The 27,303-nt window shown below is 38.3% G+C and overlaps 1 protein-coding gene across 6 annotated transcripts in view; it reads right to left on the reverse strand.

Annotated features, from left to right (window-relative positions):
* Positions 1-27,303, reverse strand: part of SLC10A7 (solute carrier family 10 member 7) — a 242,247-nt gene that overhangs the window by 67,040 nt on the left and 147,904 nt on the right. The window lies entirely within an intron of this gene.

Here is a 27,303-nt window from a genome sequence, read left to right on the forward strand (position 1 = left end):
CATACGTATCACTCGGGTGAAGCTGGCAAGCCTTCTCACTCCAAGGCTTTCAACTCTAACTTGGATAAAGTGCCCCCTTTCAAGAGAAGACAGGTGGTTCAGTCCCAGTCGGGGTCCTCTCCTGAGCAAAGACCACGTCAGTTGTGATGAATGAGATGTCGTGATTTTGTAATGTGAACCGATCTCCCCTAGGAAATGAGCTGGGATCTCAAAACTCATTTCACTTGATTAGACTCCATGTCTCCATGGTGGAAGGCAAGTCTTTCATCTAATTCAGCCACATAGGACCACCTCAGTCCCTCTGCCTCCCCTAGGCAGAAAGGAGCAAAAGATTTGTTTTCTGCAATGACAGGAAACAGTTTGAGGCTGTTGTCAATGAGGCAGGATACAAGCTTTTAGGTTTCTTGAAGGTAAATCTTTAAAACTAGGTGTTTGAGTTGGGAGTTAACATGACAGGTTTCGGTTTTAGAGCAGCAGATGATTATTCGCCCCTCTTAGTTCTTTCTTTATCTCTCAACACTTCATTATGATTTATACAAGAAAAAGCGTTTCATATTTTTATTAATGAATTCTACTAGGAACTTTAAAATTCCGAAGAGTCTGTGTGTGTGTGTACACATGCACGCACATGTATTTTATGTGAGAGAAAGAGACAGACAGACAGAGACTATACTGTGCCCAGGATCTAAGGTCAGGGACCACTTCATTACATTTGGGAAAAAGTCCTTTTGGTATTTATATGAAAGCCTTTCATCATTACAGTAACTAAATTCTTTTGGATGTGGCCCAAGAGGGGCTGGCTACCTTATATGAACATTGCTACTATGACTTTCTTAGGCAATACACCACATGTGAAGATTCACACGTGAGCTTGTTTTATTGCTAAATAATAGAATAAATGCTTCTTTATTGTGCAAACTTTTGCAGCTGCAGTAAGAATACAACACTCGAAGTGTTATATTTTTAATCTGTTTATTAAAATGTGTATTGTGGCTTATAACTCCATTGGTGTCTATGAAACAGGTTCTCATCAGCACATTTAGGAGAGCTAAATGTGCAAAATGGTAAAGTAATTTTTAAGAGCTACTGTCTGTCCTCCAATGATACGGAATATACTTAGGCTTTAGGAGGAATTCCAAACTTTACAAGGCCATGTAGAAATGAAAATATCCGGCTATTTCAGTCTATGTGGGAGCCATCTGATTTCAAGTCAATTTGCTTAAACATTTACTGAATGTCCACTTATATGTCAGGCACTATTCCATTAATTAGAAGAATTAGTGGTAACTGATCTGGCAGAAAAGAAAGCAAGGATATTCCAGGAAGAGGCAAGGGAATTCACAAAGCTATACAAAGTTGAGCAGGGTGGGAAGAAAGTATGAAGTGGAGGCATCAAAGACCAGGCCACCTCGTGGCCAGAAGAGGGAGTCTGAGGTTGATGCTTTCAACAATGGCCAAATACTGAAGACGTCAAGTAAAGGTACAATGAGGTGGTAAATAATTAAGTATATGGAAAAAAACTGGACTTAGCTTATAAGCCAACTGGTTTTACCTTTGTGATCTATCAATTTACCCATACCCCGATAAAAGAAAATAGAAACTTATGTTAATGTTAATTATGAAACATCAACAGCACTAATAACACTTATGAGAAACAAGGTACGGTATCTGTGATAGGGTAAGAATTTTCAACCAGGACGAAGGCTGAGCATTGTCACCACTCCGAGGACATTTGTCTTATATTAGAGGAGATGAAGCCACACTAGCGTCTTAGAAGTACATGGGGACCCACATTCTTCCTGGTGACCACTAATTTTCCCTTGCCACAGTGGAATACTAAAAGTATTAGTAATAATACCAGGACTATTAATGGTATTTTGCTTCAGCACTTTCACACAGCACGTTTTACAAGTTGGCTCTCCCCTATGGAAGGAGGTAGGTTACATCATAGGCCCATTTTATAGATGAGGCGATTGGGGTTTAGAAAAGCCAAGCAAAGAGCCCCAAGTCATACAGAAAATAAATGGCAAAGGCAACACCTAGATTTGAGTCTGCTCTGCCCAGCCCCAAGACCAGAACTGACTCCACTACGCCACTGGGCCTGGGTGGCAGGTTTCAGCAACCAGTACAGTTTTCTACAGAGTTCTGCTTAAGACATATGTCGGGGTAAACAGAAGGGGGAATGAACCATGAGAGACTGTGGACTCTGGGAAACAAACTGAGCGCTTCAGAGGGGCGGGGGGTGGGATAGGCTGGTGATGGGTAGTAAGGAGGGCACGTATTGCATGGTGCACTGGGTGTTATACGCAAGTGATGAACATAGAACTTTACATCAAAAACTGGGGATGTACTGTATGGTGACTAACATAATAAAAAATTATTATAAAAAAAAAAGACATATGTCGGGATTAGTTGCTATACGATCTTGCTCTCAAGGTGATAACCAATTCTTAAGATGACTCTACTCCGGAAGGCAGAGCACTATTATCTGCAGGTTTTCCTGCCTGAATATTTCAAGTGTATAGTTCCCAACACACAATAGTTTCTTTGAAGTTCTTCCAAAGACTTCCGGTATTTGTTCCTAAAATATTAAAAATTTCCTAGCAAATAGGATGTGTTTTCTATCTCTGGATTCAAGATTCCTCATTATTTTCTCAAAAATGTTTATTCAATTTCATTCATTAGGAATGAATTGTTACACAGTGCTGAAATGTGTTTTTTAATTGTGTTAGGAGGTGAGTCAGTCACAACGCCATTAATCGTGACAAGAACACCGTAAGTGTTAGTGGAGTCATTATAATACTTATCAAAATACTAATCGCCAACATTTATGGAGCACTTATCTCCCATCGATGATGTGCGAAGGACTTCATGAATGTCATCTTATGGAACTCTCACAACAACCGTATTATTATCCCCACCTCCTACAGAAGGAAACTGAGTCTCAGAGATACTGAGTGAAGGAAGAGTCAATGCCAGGAGTTCAATCTCTAGCTCCTTGACTCCACAGCCGGTGAGCCTGATGGTGTAAATAAAATCTCTGCAGTCTTACCCTATTTCCTCAGGGTGATATTTTAAGAGTAAACCTGAGAGGAGCTTCAAACTCAGTATGTCTTTTTGATGACATGAAACAAATTGTGAAATCAGCCTTTGTGTGACACGGTTGATAGATTTTTTTAAAGTCAGGTTTTCACAAATATCAATGGTAAAAAGGGTGAGCTGAAAATGTAAACTGTAACAGCAACAATCACTGGGAGCTGGAAAGTCAAATAAACATGTTCTTTTCTCTCAGGTACATAGAAGGCTCAATTTGATTGTCTCTTTTCTCTTTCCCCAGTAAATCCTATGCAAATGGATAAAACCAAAAAGGTGGTGGAGGAGAACTTCTAGCAAAAGATGTTACCCCTCTGCTTGCAGACTCAAGGTCAAGACACAGTTTTAGCATCCTTGCAATTGGGATGGAGTGTTAAGTTTTCTGATTGCAACAGAGTCACAAAGTAACTGGCTTTGATTGGCTCTTAAAAAACCTTCAGAAAATCCATTTACACCTCTGATGTGAATGACTGGGTGAATATATTTCAATGGCTTTAGTGGGAAGGAAAAAAAAAGTGTCAAATCTCAGATACTGAGATTTAGTCACTTACAAGTCAAAAAAACCCTCCAAATAACAACAAAAACAACAACAAAACTGTAGATGCACCTCTCTCAGCAGCAATACTAGTTAAAAAGGCAACACTTAAGTGAATTATCATCTTTTTAAAATAGAAAATGTTGTCAAAACGTTTTGCTGCAACAACTACTGTGATCACACAGAAAACAAAATTGACTTCTTAGGTGTCTATCTCCAGGACATTGAATGTTAAGTCTTGGAGAACGTACTTTTTATTTTTTAATTAAAAGGCAATCACTTAATTTTTACAGAATGACAGAGACTCATCTGAAGTGTGACCCCCCCTTCTGTCTCCTTCACTTGCTCACCAGTGAGGTGGGGCTGTGATGGCTGTGCTTTCGCCAGAGAACCTGGAGAGGCAATGTTCATTCTGAAGGCACACATTGACCTGGATGAAGCTCTTTCACAATAAGGAAGCTCTTTTATAAATGATCCCAAACCACCTCCACTGTCGCCCTGTCTTCCCCTTGGAGCACCTTAGGGCACATCCCACCCCTCCTGTCTTGTGATGGCCTCTTAACTGCTGCTTTTGAGTGGTGTAAATAAAATCTCTGCACTCTTCAACTATTGCCTCAAACCTACAGTTTAAGAATAATGCCAAGGTGAGCATTTGGGTCCCCACACTAAGTCTTCTCCAGGCTAAAGGTCATTAGGCAGCCCCCCAACCCCGCCCCAGTGCTATTCCCCTAGGGTAGGGCTCTGAGGCTCCTCTTAGACATAATCTCATTCAGGTGAACCTAAGAGTCCGTAGCACTCGTTTCATGACAATTGACCAAAACTTGGAGCTGTCATCCTGGAGCATTCTCTAACAGGGCAATCTGAGGATTATTTAATTACCAGGTGGGATATACCTTTGTTTGACTTCTATTTACTATTAATTGGGGTTCAGAAATTTTAGGCTAACTTACACAGTATTGTCCAGTAGATACAGAAATAATTTGTCTAGTAGAAAAAACCACCACAAGATTATGGTCTTATTACCCTGTAGATATTAGCCAGTTTTGTCCTTAACCTAGTGAACTTATTTTAGTATTCTTTTCTGATGGACTATATAATCCCCATTTTTTTTTTTAAGTTTTACTTAGGAGAGAGGGAGAGAGAGAGAATGGGAGGGAGGTGGGGGAGAGGTAGAGGGAGAGAGAGAATCCTAAGCAGACTGCCCCCCTGAGCGTGAACCCCTGACATAGGGCTCAATTCCACAACCCGGAGATCATGATCTGAGCTGAAACCAAGAATCAGAGGCTTAACCGACTGAAGTACCCAGGTGCCCCTATAATCCCCATTTCTATAATCTCTTAGAAATCAACTTTACTGTCCTGCTGGTTCCCTTATTATTCAGTTAAATTAAATGTTTGACATGTACTCATTCTATATTTGTAAGAAAGTCATGTTTTCAGCTTTTGAAAATTCTACTTTGACAGCTCCTTTACTCTGAACCTTGCATTTATGTTAATGCAAAGATAGCTTTTTTCCCCCCGAAGGTTTAATGCCACTAAAACTCCCAGTTTGTTTTCACATGTTGTTCGATTGTCAGTATACAGTGATATCTTAAAAAGTTAAAAAGAAGCATATTCTTGTTGAACCAATATGTAATGAGTGAGATTGGCCAATACATCCTAAGCAATAAATTATAAAGTGGCAATATGGGGAATTTTAGAGGCATTTAAATTTAAACAAAATGGTCAGGATATATGGTCTCCAGAAAATGCGGCCTGATAAACATGAATGTCAGAGTAAACAGCTGAGTAAACTTCATAAAGTAAAGAAAAAGGTATTAGGAGCCTAGCTGGAAAGAAAGTCTGGTTGATTGGTGGGGAAGGGCCTCTTTCCTCTCCTCTGCCTATACGTTCCTCTTTAAAACTGGGCCTTCACAGAGTAAATAGCTCAACATCTTCAAATTAAGCATTTCGCAGTATGTTCATAGCTCTGTCAGGGGAAGAAGGTGTCTTAGCAGCTGGCTTGAGCATTCTGGTTTGTCTGCCAGGCACAAGGCACTATAGTAAAGACAGTAGCATCAGACTACTGGAACTAGGTAACACCAGCCACTAAAAACACCCAGTCAATTCTCTCTATAGTCTGAGTCCATGTTTGCCAAGAAAACGTTGAAAAATAATTTCGTTTTCCAAATAGCATTTTTGATAGAAAGAGAACACACTGACTAGCTGACCCCAGGCTCCTAAAATACAACCATATTGAGGTACGCTAAACAGAGTGAGTTTCTGGACCTGCAAAGGTTAGGAACTATTTCTGGATTGTGGGGACTCCATGCGAGCAACATTACCCTATGAGGCCTTGCAGGAATGACAGCTGGCTCCTCTCAATGACATCCATTTAATTAAACAAACATTTACTGAGTGCTAACCATGTATCAGACATCACGGGAGCTGAGGAGAAAAAGATTCCAAAGTCTCCTAAAACTACAGGCATTTTGAAGTAGAATTTTACATAAAATTCCAGAGAATAGTTTGTGTGAAATCTTTGGCTTGTCTTTGAAGAACAAAGGAGACCTTTGTTCTTTCTTTCCTATTTTTCTTCTCTTACAAACACTGGTGAGCACTGTTTATCTCACTCATGCACTTAGAATAATTTTTGGATTTTCAAGTTATGTCTCTGATATGATATGTCCATATTTGATCTTTTTTTTAAATAATTTTTTATTATGTTATGTTAGTCACCATACAGTATATCCTTAGTTTTTGATGTAAAGTTCCATGATTCATTATTTGCGTATAACACCCAGTGCACCATGCAATACGTGTCCTCCTTAATACCCATCACCGGCCTATCCCAATCCCCCATGCCCCTCCCCTCTGAAGCCCTCAGTTTGTTTCCCAGAGTCCATAGTCTCTCATGGTTCATTCCCATATTTGATCTTTAATTTACGCTATGGTCCTTGTCAATGAGGAGTTCCCATTATAGAAAGCAGTTTTACCCATCCTTCTGTAATTTCAACACCTCTGTTAAGAAATACCTCTACTGTCTTATTCCCTAAAGATTCTGGTGTTTCTTCAGACCAAAATTAAGAGTCATATATATATGTTAAGTGTTATCTTGTTAGATTTAGCCTAGTATCTTCTGAGATTTTGGTCTGTCACTGATAAATTCAGCAAATACCTACTTGGTGACTACCACGTCAGGCCCCATTGGGTGAGGGATAGTGGTGAATGAAACACGCAGAAAGGATGCCCTCGGTGCTTTACAGAAGAGAGAAAAGCAACCACAGTAAAATGGTGAGGGTTTAAAATTACAATCTCAGCATGCTATGAGAGTGCTTAACGGAGGTGAGAACAGTTCAGATGAGAACTGAAAGCAGAGTAGGAGCAGGTCACATAAAGAAGGGACAGCCCCAGAGAAGGCAGGCGGGAGAGAACACAGGGACAGAGGAGGGGCTGTAAAAGGCTTTGGAGGCAAGAAGAACATACAGCCAACTGCAGGTGAAGGGTATAGTGTGGGAGAGCCATGTGAGAGAGGAAGCTAGAAGCCAGGCGAAGCAGGAAGGCCTAATCATCCATGGTGAGGAGTGTGGCTTCATTTCAAAGCAAGGGGAAGCCACTGAAAGAATTATGGAGGCATGGATCTAGGGGAAGGGCCTGGGACCAGGGCTAGATGATACTTGTGTTTAGGTAGAAATCACTCTGGGTGTAGTTTAGAAAAGAGGTTACAATGGTGAGACATTAAAAGGAGGGAAACTAATGAGGCTGTTCAGAAATCCAGGCAGGGGTGGACTTGGGCTAAGGTGATAGAAACTTAGTGATCAAGACAGAGAAATCAAATCCTCAAGAAGTATTTGAAATGTAGACTGGTAGATTAACTAAATATTGAGGGAGGGGTGGTGATAAAAAGGAAGGAGGGAGGGCTTCTTAGTCTTCTAAATTAAGTGATTTTTGGCCCAATAGGGAGTTTGTGGAGCCAATTACTGAGCCACGGTAGACTTGGGATGTATGTGGATTAATTTTTCTTCTGGAAGACGATGAATCTGAGATGTCTACAAGGCCTGCATTTAGAGACACTTTAAGTAGTTGGATAGATGGGAGAGAAACTCAAACTAGGGTAGACAGTGGATGCAGATGAGTGAGTCGTCACCATACAGTTGGTGGCTTACTATTACAGAGAAGGAAGGACATTCGGGAATACAGAATACATACTGAAGCTCAGAGGGGGCCTAGCAGAAAACAGTTCCAATGGAATAACCAGTGTGGAAGTTAAGCTGGATAGAGGGCTAAGAAGGAAGAGGAGAGAGTCAGTTTTGTTGCTCTTTCAAGAAATCTGGCTATCAAAAAAAAGAAAGAAAGAAATCTGGCTATCAAGAGGAAGAGAGAGAGCTATAACTGGAGGGGAATGAATACGAGGGAAACAAGTTTGTTGGTTTCTGTTTTGTTGTTTGTTTGCTTTGCTTTAGAAAGAAGAAACTTGAGGATTTCCAAATTCATTAAAAAAAAAAATGGGGTCGGGGGGTAGAGGTTTAGAAAAGAGAAGGGATTATACTTATTACCTTAAGGAGGCAGCAGGGAAGGAGTCCCAGTGCACAGCTGCAGGGTTTAACTTCAGGAAGGAGGTGGGCTGACATCTTTTCATTGTAAAAGGGGAGAAAAGGATAGATTAGGTACAGATGAAGACAAACTTGTATGTGTCTGATGTTAGAAAGCTGAAGGGACTTTCATTTACGAGCTTCTATTTTCTATTTTAAGTAGAAGTTGAAGTGTTTTACTAAACTGAGGGGAAGACAGGTTCAGACAGGGGCAAGTCAGTGATTGGAAACCAGTGCTGTGACTACTGGGAGCGGGTGTCTAAGATGGTGAAGGGGCTGGGATTTCACCATCCTGTGAAGGTAACAAGTTAGCCGGTCATGGCTTCATGGATGCTAGAAGAAAACACAAGACTCCTGGTTCATAGCCACAGGACTTTATCACTCACAGGATAGCAAGCCACCTAAGCATCAACTCCCCTCCCCCCAAGTCAAGCAGAGTGGTGTAAATGGGCTCAGATGGATGCCTGCACCCACGGCGGGTTGCATTACAGAAAAGGAATACTGAGTTTAAGGAATCCCAACCTTTTCTAATGGACAGAAGGCATGCCTATCATTTGCTCTAGAAGGAAATATTATCTTTATATTTCCAAGGCAGTAAGCAAACCTGCCATTTGCTCCAGAGGGAGATACTATTTCTATCTTTCAAGGCCATTCACTATAGAAGCATCCCTGAGAAGACAGATGAGAACAAAGGGCCATCAGTGCCTCTGACAAGATGTTCAGAGATGTGAGAGACACATGGAGAATTGTCTTCCAACAGAGGAAATGTCTGGCAGACCAACCCAACTGATATTAGTTATCTCAACATTTGAGCTATCAAGCTCATTATTGCTCCCTTCAAATATCATCACTTGTTCAGGAGAATGACAATTCGATAGTCATTTCTAAATGACCAGAAAAACCTTCAACATGACACTGACCCTCTAACACTCCACGGACATTATGATTCAAATAAGAGTCTAACCAGCTGGACTGACTTGCAACTCATAATTCACTCTCTCTCTTTTTAAATTGGGGAATTTGCTAAATGTATGTTTGAAATCTAGATCTTTGCTAGATTGAATGGTGGTCTCTGGGCCGCCGGGACTGGCTTCCTGTGAAAGCATGTCAGGAATTGCTGAATCTCAGACCCTACCCCAGGCCTGCTGTATCATCATCTGCATTTTTAACAAGATCTCCAATACTTGTAGGCACACTAAAATTCAAAAAGAACTGATTTAGTTCTAGACTGGGGTAGGCAAACTTTTTCTGTATAGGGCCAGATAACAGTTATTTCCGGTTTTGCTGGCCATACAGACTCTGTTACAATTACTCAATTGTGCTATTGTAGCTGAAAAGCCACCAAAGTCAGTAAGTAAACAAATGGGCGTGGTCAAATGTGGCCCAAGGGCTGCAGTTTGGACTCCTGCGCTAAAGCGTCCTTTTGGGTTCGCAGTTATATTTTAAAAAGAAATACGTAAGCGTAACAAACTTTTACTTTTAATAACTTGGGTTTTTGGAGAACCCGCACTGGCTTCCAAACATCCCAGCATGTTCCTTTGTAACTGCTTATACCACACTACTTAATTACCCATTCTTTAATTTTTCTCTAGACTGAAAACAAAATTACCAGTTAATAGTGTGTAAAATCTACTTTCTTCCCCTTTCTGATATTTGCAGTGACATTTGCACATGGCCAGCTGCTGATTCGACTCCTTTTCTTTATGATTTGTCAAAGATAGCAATTCAGCAATCTCAAATGTTAGTTTTCTCAGGACCCTATGAAGTAATTTGTCTGGGTCAGAAGATAGAGTCTGCTTATCTTGGGCCTACTTTCCTTTTGCCAATATTTACTTTACCATTTCTAATCTGAAGATGATTCTCTTTGCCAAAGATGATGGAAGCAAAGGGAAGGGACGGGGTGGGGGAAGGGGACGGGGGGACGAATGAATAGCAGGATGCTGGATAGTCGGCAGAATATGTGGAGTTTAGGGTCTAATATCCAGAACCGTATGAGAAAAAGGATCAACACAAGAACACAAAAGGGAAATAACATGTACATTGCTAATTAGAATATGGTGATATATGTTAAAGCTGAAAAAACTGTGTTCTGGCTCATGAGTTTTCTTTTTACTCTTTAACTGAAAAAGTAAACCTTCTTTTCTGACTATGTAAACTCATAGACCTGTATTAAAACTATTAACTTGGCTTTTTCTATCTAGATTAAGAGTGATAAGGACAATCTGAAGTTCAATTAAAGCCTAAAGTGAGATGGATGTGGGATTTTCTGTATTTTTCAAGAATCTTTCATGTAAATGTCTCCTAAGTTTACAGATTTAACATGCAATAAATAATTTTCCAAAGGAGCCTCTTAAAAATGCTTATCTGTAGAGTACATATTGGACCAAAGAGGCAGCAAAAGGAAACTAAGTCAAAATTGCTTTTTTGATGACATGAGCTTTCATAGCTGAGCAATGATTTGTCAAGGTTCGATTTGGCTTGCAGGCCTCCACTGTGGTCACAGGGCTGCAATCTGGTGTGTTGTGGTGGTTTTCTTTTCCCTGGGAATACATATAGCAGTCTATGAAGGATCATCAGCAGCATGACAAATATTATATACAAGAAGCACAACTCTCTTAAAACGTCAAGAGGTTGGTCCCACGTTACCCAATGGTCAGCCAAAGTGTCTGAATCTTATACATAGGAGCTGGTAGTTTCAGTGACAGCAAATACTGGCATCATAACGATAGTCAACATTTATTAATGGACATTATCCACTAGGAACTGTGCTATGTGCTTCACAAACATTATCTAATTTTAAATTCTAATAATAAATTGATTATTCCAATTTTATAGGTGAGAAAAGAGAAACTTATAGAGACTATGGCTAGGCTGTAGGAAGTACCAGGAGGCAGAACCCCAGCTGAAGAAATAAGAATAAAGGTAGAGAGGTCAAGAGATGGTCCAAAGGGAAGAAAAGTTGTTAGAAAGGAAAAAAAAATAGAGCAAAAGAGGAAGTAGGAAACTTAAAAAGATATTCAGAAAATGGATTGTAGGAAACCAACATAAAATGTTATATAAATTAAAAATAGAATCAGAGATTACAAATACAATCTGCCAGTGGTGTAGGAATATATGAAAAGAATGCACTAAGGCATTCTCTCCAGGCCATGAGAATAATCTTGAATATTTATTACCCATTGGCTTAAAAGATTTAATGTGTATCTGCCATTTTGCTCGTTGACGCCTTTCACAGAACAGGACACTTGGCACATACTAGGTACTTAATACATTTTTTTTGCTGAATAAATGAATGAATGTGTATCCACAAATGCTTCTTTCAGGGAACAATATATCCATTTGATAAGAAACACACACTTTCTGAAATGCTTTAAAACCCTGTGTTTGTCATCATAATGAGACTAGTTGACATTTATTGAATGCCTACTCTGGATGTGTGAGGAACTGTTCTATACTCTTCGTATGTACTAACTCATTCAATCTTCACCACAACCCTCTGAGAAAGGTACCACTATGATTCCCACTGTACGGAGGAGAAAATGGAGCTATATGGACAGAAGAATTATACAAAATTCCCAAGCAGTAAGTGACAGAGTGGGAGGCAAGCAATGTATTCGGCTCCAGAATCCACGTTCTCTACCATCACGTGTTTATACAGTGGTATAAACTTGGAGCTCTTGGAGAACTTAGTCATATCAGAATTCTAGTTCAAAGGAATCTTGAGAATAGCTGGCTGTCTCACTTTACAGATTGCAAAGCTGAGGCCCAAGAAGGCTGTGTCTCTCCCTCACAGCCTCAGTTAGTGGAAACACCAGGAAGAGGTCAGTAAGTGCCTCAAATTCCCTGCCCACTTCTTTATTTCTGATACCACACTGCCTCCTACAAGCCAGCTGAGTAGAGAAAAACTTACATCTAGAAGATCTGAAAACTATTCCTTGGCACTGTTGTATTTATTATATGTCTAAAGCAAAAAGGACATAGAGAATAAAATTAGACCAGGTGCTCCCTTCCTCCCAAAAAGGCTCATAAGTTTCCAGCAAGGCCATGAGAGAACATTTGTGCAAAATTTTGTAAAAGCAAGGTAGAAATGTGGAGGAGAAAGGAGAGGGGATGATATGAGGGTCAATAAGGGCTGAGAGAGGAGTAAATGAAAAGGGATTTGTGGACTCTGGGGGAGGGCCTTTTAATGAAGTCCTCTGGACGTTGAAGTAAACATATGGAATCATTGAGTTTCTTTTAAATAAGACATTCAAAAGAACAGTGCAATCAGAACTAGAGTTCAGAGTCATGACAGACCTTGACCATAAACAAACAACAACCAACCAACCAAAACCCCAGACTATGTCTACACATGTGAAATGAATGGGTTTGGCAGAGCCCATCCATTCCTTTTGGATGCATCTAAGTGACAGCACACACTGCTGTGAGATCTGGCTGTGACGATCAATACTGAGTGCAAAGATGGACACAATGAATGGAGACAGCTGCACTCCACTTGCCTTGTCTCATATGTCAATGGTCTGATTTACTTTGGTTTTTATCATATTCCTTAGCTAAAGCCATTCCTACAGCTTAGAAAACTGGCCTTGAACTTCGTGATTCAGAGAGGCTTCAGCTGGGAGAAGGGAGGGACTGGCCAATGGTCCTCACGTGAGCATCCTGAGTCTACGAGCCCTCTCAACCTTACCAAGGCAGAGGCAGCAGGATTCTGATGTTCAGGCTGACTTTGAGGAGTCACCTTTCCCGACTCATCCCATCACCATCAAACATATACTTTAAACAGGTGTCTCCTTAATATCATGCTTATTTTTTATTAAATATCAGTGGGCAGGAAAGGAAAAACATACAATGTGGTATTGGGGTCTGAACAAGATGGATCCTAGATCCTGAGCCTCTCTAGGCCAGTGCTACCCAAAGCCTGGCAGAATTCCTAGAGGCAGAAGGAAAAACAGTGGTGAGGTGAGGAAGAACACTAATTTATCAGCTTATTACAACTGGTAAACAGACTTTGTCATTTTATGATCATGTATTTTTTCTAGTATAAAAAGTTTAATAATTAATAAAAGTAAATCACTTCTGCATAATCAAATTTCACCTCATGACCCAGGAAAATGCAAAAGAGCTAGCTTCAAATTTTTTTTTAGTGCTTAGACTTTCATCCCCCAAATTCCCAGGGTAAATTGCTAAAAGGAGTCCTCATTTTTGGTTGTATAATTATATACAGGTAATTCCTCTAAATGTTTCAGCAAAGACTCATTCCTACACAATGACTTCTGGGTCAACACTATTGGGTGTTGCCACTAAAGAATTATTAAGAAGGAGGGGCGCCTGACTGGCTCAGTCAGGACAGCATGCAACTCTTGTTCTTGAGGTTGTAAGTTCAAGCCCCACATTTGTAGAGATTACTTAAAAAATAAAATCTTTAAAAAAAAGTTTTTAAGAAGAATAGCCAATGTTTCCACTCAGAAATGACTGTAAGGATATTCATATCAGATATTTATTTTTAAATGTCCTCTGCTAACCACTTCTAATATCTTTGGAACTAAAAAGTGCCAGAGAACAAAAAGTGATAATCTGGTAAATCACACCAACAAACTTAAGAGTCTTTAAGAAAATTGAAAATCCATGTCAACATAATTTTTCTAGTTCCCCAGTAGAGGGCAACTTCTACACACTTTGACAGTTAAAAAAAAAAAAAATCTATGCATACCACATCGGTAAGAACCACTGTTGAGTTTAAAATAAAACAATACAGTTATGTCCATGAATGGATTTTCACTAACAGGTAGCTATAAAATGTCATGAAATTTTAAATACGTAATTAGGAATTGAGTACATTTAATGAGTAATTAGCATTTTATGATTAATGTAAGTGTTATTGCAGAAACTTTAAAGTAGCAACCATTTAGGTCACTATGATAGAACTATCAGTAACTGAAATACACAAGGCAGCTGATGAGAGTAGTGTTCTTTAGTAAACATTTTGACTGAATTTCATTATGACTGACTTCCAAATACAGCTAATGGGAATGCATAAAGTCTTTAATAAGACAAATACACAAAAAAAGGCCATAATGCAAACATCTCAGAGTACAACTGAATGTCATCGTTATTACAGACTTTGAAATAATACTTATCAGTGTTCATGTTTCAAATGACATCAGATATAAGAATGTAACTGCACATATACACTTAAATATATGTAAATAGAGTAAAATGCTACTATAATGCATCTCATTACTATGGATTTGGACATAATGTGATACGTTCTTACTCATTCACTCATTCAACACTTATTTCCTGAGCATTTATTATGTACCAGAAACTATCCTAGAGGTCAAGGATACAGTGTGACAAATCTGACAAAATTCTCAGCCTTCTTGAAGCTTATACTTCCCATAATAAAAAGCAATGTGTTGTAAGGCCTTCTGAAAAGATAGCTCTGAAAGATAGATTATTGTGTCTCATAATGCTAGTTTCTTTTTTTTTCCCAAAAAAAGGCTTTGTTTTTAATACAGATAAATATCACATGGAAAAATGAAATGGTTCATAATTTAATACTCAGAGAACTCTTGTTGACCATAAATAATGTAATACATGAATTTGATTGGAAAAAATCTTACTTGTATAGAAAAATAATGAAGAGTGAAATATTCTAGTACCTCATTCTCCCCCAGGAATGTTAAGTTTCTTGTGACTCCCTCCGGAAAAGAAAATAATATACCAGTATCCATCCATCCATCCATCCATCCATCCATCCATCTATCCATCCATCCCTCCCTCTACCCACTCATTCATCCATCTAAACCTTTCTGAATTATTCAAATGTATGGAGTTTTCTTAAGAAAATCATACTATACACAGTATTTTGCACATAGCTTTATTTTTCTCACTTCATTGTGCTAGGAATTCTTTTCATAAAAGAATATATAACTGTACCTCATTCTTTTATTTGACTCATTTTATTTTTTAATGTGTAAGTATTTTATAACATTCCATCTCTAAATACCTCAAAATTCTAGTTTTAAAAGAGATTACACAATTTTGTCTGAAATTGATAAGAGCTGTGGCATGTAGTATAGTGCAGTTTTATCTATGAAGACTGGGAATTCATGGACTTCAAAAAGAAGCCTGGAAAAATGACCTTTAATTTATTATAGAGAAGCAAATAAAAATAAATAAATAAAAGGAATCAGCAACTGTTTTGGATAAAAAAAACTTACCAATAACTCCATTAGGTCACGTGCAATGTAACAATCTTTTAAAGAGTAACTCTGGTCATGAACTAGAAATATTAGTAAATTTTTTTACTAGTAAATTTTTATAATACTTCTGTTATAAATCAATATTTTTACGTCCACTTAAAATTTTAAATTAAACATGTAAGAATTACTTTATCTTAGTTTATTTATAATACTGCTTAACCCCTATATTTATTTCAATGCCATATTTGATATTAAAATGTGATCAGAATTTTTAGATTTACAAAAATATTATGCAAAATAAAATACAAAGCACTAGGTGGTGCTGTGGGACCTTCTAGATAAACCAATGCTGCAAAGTTCTGCACTAGATAATTAGTCGTGGGGCGGATTCTATAAATTTAAATGTACATTAAATATTGTTTCTAGATAAACCAATGCCATGTAAGTAATAAACGTTAACATAATGCAAAAACTAAGTTTTGATAGATGACCTCAGGAAGATATGACCCTTTTCATAACTATATACCTTAACTCCTACGTTAAACTATTAAAAACATCTTTATATAATATCACTTTGAGGCATGCTTCTCAATTAATTGTTATTTTTCACCTGTCTTTAAAGTTATTTTTTTCATAAGTCCAGGAATAACAAACCCAACAATTACTTTTTCTTGTCAAATAATTTTCTGTTAGGCGATTTCTTATGTCAAAGAAGAGTAATCTTCTTGGGCTCTATTTTCCAATTCTCCCTAGGTGTGGCTACTTGTTGTAGTGATGTTAATTCAAATGCTGAAAGCGGCCAGACTGACAAGGGAAATGTCTGAATCAGGCCATATGTAAAATAATAGGGAGAGGGGACAACCTAGAAAAAACGAAGAGTGTATGCATTCAAATTCAGATGAAAAACAAAACCAACACGTACACACACACACACACACACACACACACACACACACACACACGTACCACTAGACAGGTCAAAGAAAGCACATCTGTGGTCCCAACGTGGCCTGTGGCCATTCATCTGTGACATCTGACCAAGCCCCAACCTGTACCAACCACTTATCTATGAGTAACACATCCAAAGAAAACTCGAGAATTTCAGTTCAAATGAAGGAGTGCAAATGATGTTTTAGTTATTCTTCTGGAATGCTTTCTTAATCACATACGTATGTCCCTCCTTAAAGAAATTCCTAGTGATTCAGGAGATAAACTATAGTCGTCAAGAGCATCAATTCTCCTGTGTTGAGCTACTGATTCAAAGAAAAGCATAGATTTAGCAGCCTTTTTCGATCAGCATGGCTTTTCCTCTCCCTACTTTTATGATCGTGGGGTGACAAAAATGAAGTATTTAATATTGCATGGATAGAAATACGTGATTAGCCTAAACTAAAAAAGGGCAGAATTATTTTCACTAATAGTAATAGTGGAGCTTACATTGTAGGTACAAGATGTGCTTAAAAGCAATTAAAATGAATTTTTGACAAATACAACAAAGCTCATCCAAAGGAATGTTGTTCTTCAAGTTTGTCATTGAGAGAAGCCAAACTCATTTTTAAATGATGCATCATTGCAAACATTTTAGCTGTCTTCAGAAAAGAGCTCATGGGCCGAGTAAGAAAAGAATATAAATCGTGTCATTTCTGAAATGGAAGAGACCACAGAGAGGAAGAAACCTCTTGTTACTCTAGCTACACCTCACACATCAGTTCTTCTTGAAAGATAAACACAGTAAAGCTGCAGTCTCTAGGCGAGGCTATGTCACAGAAAGCTAAGGGACCTGATGCTTCCAGGAAGCCGTGAGGGGATCACAATTTACTTGGAATAGGGAATAGGCCTTTCGCCAGTAACCAAGGCAAAAATACCACATTTCAGGAATTTCAAATATTGTCTCAACACCCACAAGAGTCTCCACTAAACACTAAAAATCATTTGGAATTTTTTGAGAATGTAATGGGTTCAAACAGATACATGAAAGAAGTGGCTGAAAAGTAGAAACAGACTGGAGCCACACTGCCTGAATTCTTTCAGCTCACTTTGCAGACTGCCTGAGAGGCCATCTCAGAAGACAGTCTTTTGACCTACAAAGCTTCTTGTTTTTTCCACTGAAGGCCTTCTTCTAAGGCAGCAGTTCTTCCAGTGTGGTCCAGGGACCCAGGGGTCCCTAAGACAGTTGTGGGAGGTTGGTGAGATTAAAAAAAAAAAAACAACACAAAACTTTTGTGGTAATACTAAGACATTATTTGCCTTTTTCATCCTCATTCTCTCACAATTGTACAGAGTAGTTTTCCAGAGGCTACATGTTATACTGAGAGATTCGGTACAGAAACAGATAGGAGACTCCAGCTGTCTTATATTAAGCCAGACAGTAAAGAGATTTGCAAGATGGGAAACAATGATACTTTTCTTCTTGTTTTGGAAAACACACATTTTTTTTTCATAAAAATATCTATGTTTTACATATCATGTTATATCAGGTTTATTGTTTTTAAATGAAGGAATAATTTCCTAGCCTTAATTTCAAATATGATAAATACAGTTATAACCAACATAAATAAAAGTTCTCTCTGGTCCTCAACAAATTTTAAGAATGTAAAGAGGCCCCAAAAGTTTGAGAACACTGTTCTTCAGGTAAGCTCTCACTCCTTCATTTCAATCAATTTTATCAGTGTGCTCTCCTCTAAATACTTTTATGAACCTAAAACTTCTACCAGAATGAGATTTTATTAGAAGCAGGCAAGGTAGAGCATTTTGAAGCAGGAAGAGCTTTCATGGGCAAGGTGGCCCTGACTAGCTTGATGCAGAGGGGTAAACAGTCGCCTGAGAGCTATGGGCCCAGGTGACATGGTCCAGGGAGAACAGGGGATTCAGAAGGAGTCAGGAGGGTACAATGGCAAAAACTTTGATTTCAAAATTTAGTCTGGGACCAACACTACATTATTTTTCTCTACCTTCTCTTACCTTTTATACTTTGAGAGACTCCAGCCCAGTCTCCAAACTGAAATGCAGTCCTTCATTGATTTCCCATTATTCTCGAAAGACCAATTATGACCTACAACATCCTGTATGATCTCCTCCTGCCTACCTCTCCATCTCTGTCTCTCCTCGTTCTCTACCTGGCTCTCCATGCTCCAGCCACCGGCCCTAGGTTCATATCCTTGCCTGGCTATGTTCCACTCCACCTGCAGACTTTGGTTTCCTTCCGTCATAAAGGAAGCTTTCCTGTCATTATCGATTTCTCCTGAACATGCACTCTCCTGGTATCATGGACCTCCTCTGTAGTACTTAACCACAGCTGTAATTTTACACTTATTGGTATGATTTTTTAATTAATGTCTGTGTCTCCTCTCCTAGGCTATAAGTTTTATGAGGGTAGGAATCATGCGTATTTTTATGCTACCTTGTACCCTGTACCTAGTAAAATGCCCGGGACATAGTAGGAGCTCCGTCAATATTTTTGAACAAAGGGATAAATGACTTCTTGCTTCAAGGACTGATTAATACTTATAACTATAATAGGTGGCATTTATTGAATATACCTCCCAGACACTGCTGTATGTACTTTGCAAGTGCTTTATAATTTTGAAAACAAGCCAATGGATAGGTACAATCATAATCCCCACTTACGGATGAAGAAACCAAGTCACACAGAGGTTAGTTAATTTGCCCAAGGTCAAACAGTAATTTTTGAGGTCAGGATTTGAACTCAAGCACATTGATTCTAGAGTCTGTAACACTATACTGTAGCTTGTGGGCCTAATCTCTACTAATAAGGTTAGAATTTTTAAAAAAATCATGTACCAGAGAAATCAACAACTGACTTAGCAAACTTTAAGAAATGAACTTTTGCAAGCCGATGAGTGACTCTAATTGGGAACTGTGGAGTATGTTCTCAAATTAAGAAACTTCAAAAAACAAAAAGTCATTTTCACATTAGAGCTTTAGTATATTTCTGTTTCATTGGTTAAAAAGGAAAAGATACTTACGCATTCTGTTTTCTGAGAGTATAAGGGTAGTCCCAAGAAATAATGATGAGAATGATGTTCTCTTCCAGTACACGTTAGAATTTGGAAAAATTCTTCGCTCTTTTCAGAAATTATATTTTTAAAAATGGAAGCGAATCAAAATAAAGCAATGAGCCTAACCTTTCAGAATTAAATAGATAAATGTCCCTCTCCCCAATTCAGTTTAATTTGACTTAAAATTTTCAGCTATGTTTATGTCTTAACACAGGTTTTATTTATATTAACCTTGTCATTTGAAATTACAAATGACTGTCTCATCAGTCTTTAAGTGCAAACAAATTGCAATTCAAATCTATTTTTTTTTTGTTATCCTAGCATTCTTAATATATATTACTATAGGAAAAACAAAGTGAAAATCTAGGAATCCCTCAAATTCTGACAATTTATCATCTAAAACCTAAAACCCATTTTTATGTTTAAGTTCAATTTTATATTATTAGAATCTTTGTAGTTTCATTCAACAAATAATTATTAGACACCTACTCTAGGTCAGGCATATCCTAGAGATTGGGGAAACCATGATAAAGGTGGCCTGATCTCTACCTTAAAAGATTTTACAGTCTAGTTGTGGCAAAGTAAAAAGGCAAAGGGCAGATAACGGGGCAAGGAAAGGCTGCTTACCTCACCTCACTGAACAGGGGATTCCAAAAGAGGTGACATGTAAACTAAGACCAGAATGATGAGGAGAAATGTGGAAGGTACCTAAAAATGGTCTCAAAGAGGGGAAGAGCATGTATTAAGACCTAAAGATAAGAAAAGTGTTCTCACAGTGTTTAGAGGAAAAGAAAGAGAGCGTGTAGTGACAGGACATAACAAATGCCACTCCCACGACAAGAATCTCACAAATTCCTTATGAAAAGATAACCAGTTATACTACTAGCCTTGTCATTTTCTGGTAAATCAAAGAAACATAAAGGGCAATTAGATTAAGGAATACCTCGGAGAGTCTGGGTGGCTCAGTCAGTTGGGCAAACTGACTCTTGGTTTTGGCTCAGGTCATGACCTTGGGATCGTGGGATTGAGTCCCACATCTGGATCCCCACTCAGTGGGGAGTCTGCTTGAGAGTCTCTCTCTCCCCTTCGGCCCCTCCCCCCAGCTCACACACACACTCTCTCTCTAAAATGAATAAATCAATCTGAGGAAAAAAAAAAGATTAAGGACTACTTCAAAGGGTGCCACCTGGAATTTAACTTTCCTTAGCACTAAACTTTTTTTTTTTAATATTATTACCAAAATGTCAGCAAAAGCAAACATGACCGGTGCCGCTAAGTGGAGTGGATAGGGTAATAAAGTTAGGATCTTAAGACTGTCCAAATCTTCTACTGCTGGCAAATGCTTTGTTCTCTAAAGAATGTTTATTACTAGGGTAAACTTACTCCTTCTGGAATTTTTCTTATTTAGCAAGGAGTTGTTTCTATTCAGAAATGGAAAATCCAAAGACCTAAAACCCCTCACTGTATGGTAACCCATGTGGTTTGTGCACTGGTGCCGTCTGCTGGGTCCCACATCATCAATTATGTATAGAAATGTACAGCCACCGCAGTAGCCAGTGTCGTCGGCCTGTCAGGGATCTCTTAAGGGGAACAAAAACATTTGATTGTGTCTTCTTTTAGAAAACATACGCTAGGTGGAAAGAGGAAGATCTTTGAAAGGAAATGGGAGTCATCCTCAAAACAGAAATTAATTTCTTGTAATAAGTGAAAAATGAATGTTAACGAAGTGCTCGAAATGAAACCAGAAATATAACTAGAGCAAAAGCCTCAGAAATAGATATAAGAAAGGCTGCATTAGTTCATCAAAGCCACACACTTTACAATACAAATCCATTCCTTATATATTTGAGAAAAATAACTAATGGGGTCACCAAGCTCCAACCTCTCCGAACCAGATTCAGTGGATTCAGTGTTTACAACTAGGAGTGCTCAGGTTATTTGAAATAAAATGTCTTGTAATCCCCACACCTGGCTGCCTTCTGAGGTGTGAGTTCTCATTCTAAATGAATGAAGCATGTTTACAGACTGACTGGGGAGCACTAAGACTATGAAGATTACCATGAAGAAAATGCAATCTAAGATATCGTATGGAATTTTCCCTATTATACCAAACACAACAAAAGCTTTCACTGGGATTTCAATAAATTTAGTTCTACACATTGCTGCAGAAATTTAGTTATTCTCCCTTTCTCTAGTGAATAGCTGGGGTAGCAGCTGGTGTGTTTTGTATTTAAAACGTGAAAAAAGAACTCTCATTCTCTCTCAGTACCTACATAAATGTGCTCGAGAAAATTTGGAAAAATGATTTACTTTAAGTGAAATGACTTTATTTCCTTTACTGTAAGGTGTTTGAGATGCTTTTAAACATCCAAGAGTAAGAGTCATGTTTTCAAAAAGCATATAGATTTCTTCTGGAGGAGACTACAATGCATAAAAACATACCTTTTAAATTTATGTAAATTTCAACACACATGCTTGAATGTATATCCTCATTCTTCAACACTGTCTGGGTAGAATTTTTAATGCCTAATTTCTATGAAATAATTTAGGTGACATGTAAATATTGTGAGGTAGCCAGACAAAGATATCATAATTTTGTATTACTTTAAAGAGTGCAACAGTCTCATTTTGTCATTACCATACAGGTTAGATTACATATCCTATTATTCAGCCAAATTCTGTAAAATTGAAAGCGTATTTATAAATCAATGCAAAGACATTAGGGAATGCCTGAAACGGATGAGAACCAAATCAATTTCCTTATTCCTTAGATTTAAAATGGGAATAAATTCGTTGATCATTCATAGAAACTGTAATTTAGCAAAACAGGCTTTAATGAACACTGAAATACTTGATTTTCTTAGTTCTTATTTTTTACACAATTGATTTCTGCCAGTTCGAATGGGAAAAATTCCAATGTATTTAAAAACGTTGCAATTTACATGACCTGTGATACATGACACAAAACACGTGACACAACACATCAAATTAAGTACTTGTTACTAATACAGTTCATTAAACAAGACAAAGCCTCAGTTGGACAACTATTATGGTTTAATGTATTCACTTCCATATTTTGACTTCCATACAGTTAATTGAACATTTTGCAAATTCGGTGGGAAATTGAATTGAGACTATTTAGAAATATACTTCCTTATGAATTTTTAAATATTTTATTACACACATGATATGTGAAGAAAATCTTCAGTCACCTATCTACCATGTGACAGGTGCTTTACATAAATTATCTCACTTAATCCTCAGAAATATATTATTGACTATTGCTCTGAAAAGGTAAATAACTTGTCCAGGGGTCCAAAGGCTACTGAGAGCTCCTTATTTTACTCTATCACTCAATAGCATTTGACTTCTTCCTTTTTGAAAGACTTTGTTCCTTTGGCTTCTGGAGTACTACAAACTCCTCTTTACCTTCTCCCAGATCTTCCTCCCTCAATTCAGGTCTCTTATAAGCCCTTTCCTGACAACCCTCCACACCACACACACACACACACGCTCACGCTCACACTCACACACACACCTATCTACGCTCCCCTACCACCTTCTATTCCCTTATCTTGCTTTTTTTTTTTTTTTTTGGTTCATAAAACCCATCACCGCTTGACATTATATTTAGTTATTTGCTTGTTGTCCATTTCCCCTGCTGTTCACCCATCCTCACTCCCCAATAAAGCTCCCCAAGGTTGAGATCCATAAGATCAGGATCTCGTTTGTTTTCCCCCCCCCACCGATATTCTCAGTTACAACAGTACCTGGCACAAAGTAAGCTCTCAATAAATGTGTTGAATAAATGAATGGCTAGAAGTTGTGGAACTGGGATTTGAATCCAGGTATTTCCAACTCTAGGTTGATGCTAATTTTACCACATCTGTTAAATTTTAATTTCAAATATAGCACACCTTTATTAAAAGTTTCTGAAGAGTAAACTCACATTCTTTATAAGGAATCCCAGAGCCCTGCACCTCTCTGCTCTACCCAAAGCCTATAATTTAAAAAGCTGCTTTACTGAAAGAAAGGGAATGAGGGGTCACATAGTCCAGGAAGAAAGAAAAAAGGAGCTAACTTTTATTGTGCATTTACTTTGTTCTAAGTAATATATGTATAGTACATATGTATGCACATAACTATATGTGGATGTGTTTATTTCTATATGTGTATAACTCATTTACATTTAATCCCCATGGCAATAATACAAAGCAGGTAATATTTATCTTATTTTTATGTAGACACAGAGGCTCACAGTGTTATTCACAGTCACCCACAGTCACCCAAGAAGGTCCCAATAATCTTTGTGTGTAGGAATGTACGTGTAGGATAAAATCTTTATTCCTCAATCTTTTTTGTATACCGGAAATATTTTTGAAGTAGAATACTGAGAAAACAAAAACAACGGCACAGCACTTAATATTCCAGAATGCTTCTTTTCATTCAGAAAAGCCTCAAGCAACTGGTAAAGAAGGTGGAACAGATAAAATGAGTACTTCTCTTCGGGTCAGGAACCATTCATTTACCCTCTACCTTAAAACAATAATTGTGCTCTACCATAGGCTCACTGTCCCCTTTCAAGCTATACATGAAAGGCAGAAGTAAGATTGGAAGAAGCAACTTCTTTGAGGAGAGTTATCATTGGACCACATAATTACTCACTTGCTTCTCCAAGGTGGTTCCCGCCCCAGGTAAGTGAGGAGATCCTCACAGCATCAGTTGGAGAATGTGTCCCCTGGACTTCGGGGAATGGGAAAAGGGAATACCAGAGGGTGTTCTCTTCCCAGAGAAGCTTGAAGCTGAGAGGCTGGGAGGGGAGAGAGGCTATAGTGAGAGCAAACTGTCAGTTTTCCGCTGGCCAGGCAATGATGTCACTTGACCTAAGGAGGAAAACTGGTCTTGAGTCATTCTGCCTGGGATTCCACCCAGAGAAGCAGATCACTAAAAGCCAAGAGCTGTGGCTGGAGTTGTAAGAGGATCACGGCCCATACCAGGCAATGTTGAACTAGGATGTTTTTGGTGAAGTAGGATCACTCAAAAACCCACAGAAGTACCCTGCAAGAGAAAGAGCTAGACTTTGGAGATGCACCATACTCAGAGGGCAAAGCCTGAGTGCAACCCAAGACACATCAGACTTTGTCCATTCTTCTCTAGTCCCTCCTTCCCCTATGTGCTTGATCCTAGAGGGAACAAAAACAGTGGCTCGAGAATGGGAGAGCAGGTAGGCCAATGAGAAGAGAAGAAATCTATTATAACTCTCCCTTCCCTATTGCAGATTATTGACTGTGAATTGACAGGGGTCAGGGAGAGCTTTTAATTGAATATGAGACTAAATTTTTGACATTAGACTAGACTAGGCTTTTTCTTTGTTTATTGAGGTACAACACACATAGTATAAATTTTTACATGTATCTCATACATATACATACACCTGGGTTACTCCCACACAGATACAAATAGAAAACATTTCTAGTAATCTAGAAAGATTTCTCAAGCTTCCTCCAAGTCAGTATCCACCCTGCTAAAGTCACCCCTATTTTCACTTTTATCACCATAGTCTAATTTCTCTTACCTTGGACTCTGTGTCTGGCTTCATTTGCTCAATCTTATGTCTGTGAGAGTTAAATATGTTTTTGGGTGGGGCAGTAGCTCGTTTTTTCCATTCATATTTTGTGTTCTATTGTATGCCCACTCTATCAGAATTTAACCATTCTCCTGATGATGGACATTTGAGTTTTTTCCATTTTGATCTATGAAAAAAAAAGTTGCTCAAACCTTCCTGAACTTGTCTTCAGGTGGACATGTGTATTCATTTCTGCTGAGTTAATATCTGAGAGTAGAATTGCTAAGTCATAGGATAGGGATATGTCTAGTATTAGTAGCTATTGCCAAACAGCTTCCTAAAGTACTTGTAGCATTTTCCACTCCCACCAGCAATGTATGAGAATTTCAGTTACTAGACATACTGACAATCTTTTTCCAATTTTAGCCATTTTGATACATGTACAATGGTATCTCATTGTGGCTTTAATTTGCATTTTTTCTAATGACTAATGATGAGTCCTTTTCCATATGCTTTTTGAAGATCTGGATATCTTCTTTTCTGAAATGTGTATTCAAATATTTGCCTGTTTCTTATTGTCACCTATATTTTTTATTGATTTGTATGAGCTACTTATATAGTCTGGATACAAGCTGGATATCTGACAAATAATGTGCCTATTCTAAATATCTTCTCCAACTCTCATGGTTTGCCTTTAATTCTCTTAAAGGCAGTTTCTATTGAAAAGGTGTTTTTAATTTCAATGAAGTCCAATTGATCAATCTTTCCACATAAAGTTATGTTTTTGTGACTTAGGAAAATGTTCTCCTATGTTTTCTTCTAGTGGTCTGGACTTTTTAGTACCTGTAAGTGGCTGGGCTCATCCTGATTTTTTATCTAAAAAAGAGGAAAGAATGATTTTACAGAGCAAAAGTGTGCTAATGAGAGCCAGTAATACTGCTCTCTGTTTGTACCTGACAGAGTCTAGCTCATTCAATAAGTCAGTTATACTTGGTTTGACTATGAAGATTCATTTGAGGAGTAAGTATATCATATCTTTTTTTAAAATGAATAATCTTCCTAGTGTGTATATTAGACACTCCTGATTTATTACTTAAGTTTATTATAGATATGACATAGTCATGCAGAATCAGAAGACTTTCCATTAGTGAATATATATCGGATGCCTTAGGGCAATCTACACCAAGATGTGTTTCTTTTATAATTCGATTTTCCTAGTTTGTGTGTCATATTGAAAAGATTCTGGGCAGAAATTTAGAAATGTTTCCAGTCTACCCTGTCACTACCTAGTAGATAGCTCATCTATATCCATATAGTTGATTTTCCAAAACTATATTACAAGGTTGGATTTGAATTTCTTTTTCTTTTTCCTTTTTTAAGATTTACTTTTTTTAGAGAGAGAGAGCATGCATGAGCAGGTGCAGGGGAAGAGGGAGTGGGAGAGGGGAAGCAGACTCCCCAGAAGACTCCCTCCTATGCAGGGAGCCTGCCCGAGGGGCTCAATCTCCTGCCTGACCAGGAGCTTGATCTTCTGGACCAGGAGATCATCACTTCAACCAAAACCAAGAGTTGGACTCTTAATCCACTGAGCCACTCAGGCACCCTGGATTTGGATTTCTAATCCGTCTTTCACCCAGCATCCACCCAGTGGTCTAAACCTAGAAACCTAGGAGTCATCCTTAACTACCCTCCCCCTCACCTGCTACATCTATACTCATCAAGGACTCCTTATTCTACTTCTAAAATAACTTCAATATATTTTTGTTTCTCATCATTCCCACTGCCATCACTGTACTGTAGGCCAATGTTCTTTCTCCCTTGAATCACCATACAGCCTTCTCATTAGTCTCCACAGCTCCAGTCCTGCCCTGCTCCCGTCCATTTTCCACTTGCAGTCAAGGTGGCTTCTCTTAAGTTAGTAATAGCTAAGTTGTCTGCAGCGCCTACTCTGTGCTTGGTAGTTTATAGCCATGATCTCACTTCATGTTTATAACAATCCTAAGAGGGAGGTATTTTATTCCTCTTTCTGTTTAAATGGAGTCACTGAAGCTTAAAGAGGAAGAGTAACTTCCCCAAGGTCATTTAGTAAGGAAGGAGTCTACAAACCTGATCAGATCACTCACTCCACTTCCCTTTAAGTTCATTGAATGAACCAGATTATGTCTCTGTGCTGGGTCTCTGTGCATGCTGCTCCTTCTGCCTGGAATGTATTTTCTCTACTCTCTACTTCCCATATCCCTTTTTACTAACTGACACCTTATTTTTTAGGCATTACCACTCCTGAGGTCCCTTAGAATTAAAGTCTCTACTTATAT

The sequence above is a fragment of the Ursus arctos genome, unplaced genomic scaffold, assembly GCF_023065955.2.
Source record: "Ursus arctos isolate Adak ecotype North America unplaced genomic scaffold, UrsArc2.0 scaffold_11, whole genome shotgun sequence".
NCBI classification, from domain to species: Eukaryota; Metazoa; Chordata; class Mammalia; order Carnivora; family Ursidae; genus Ursus; species Ursus arctos.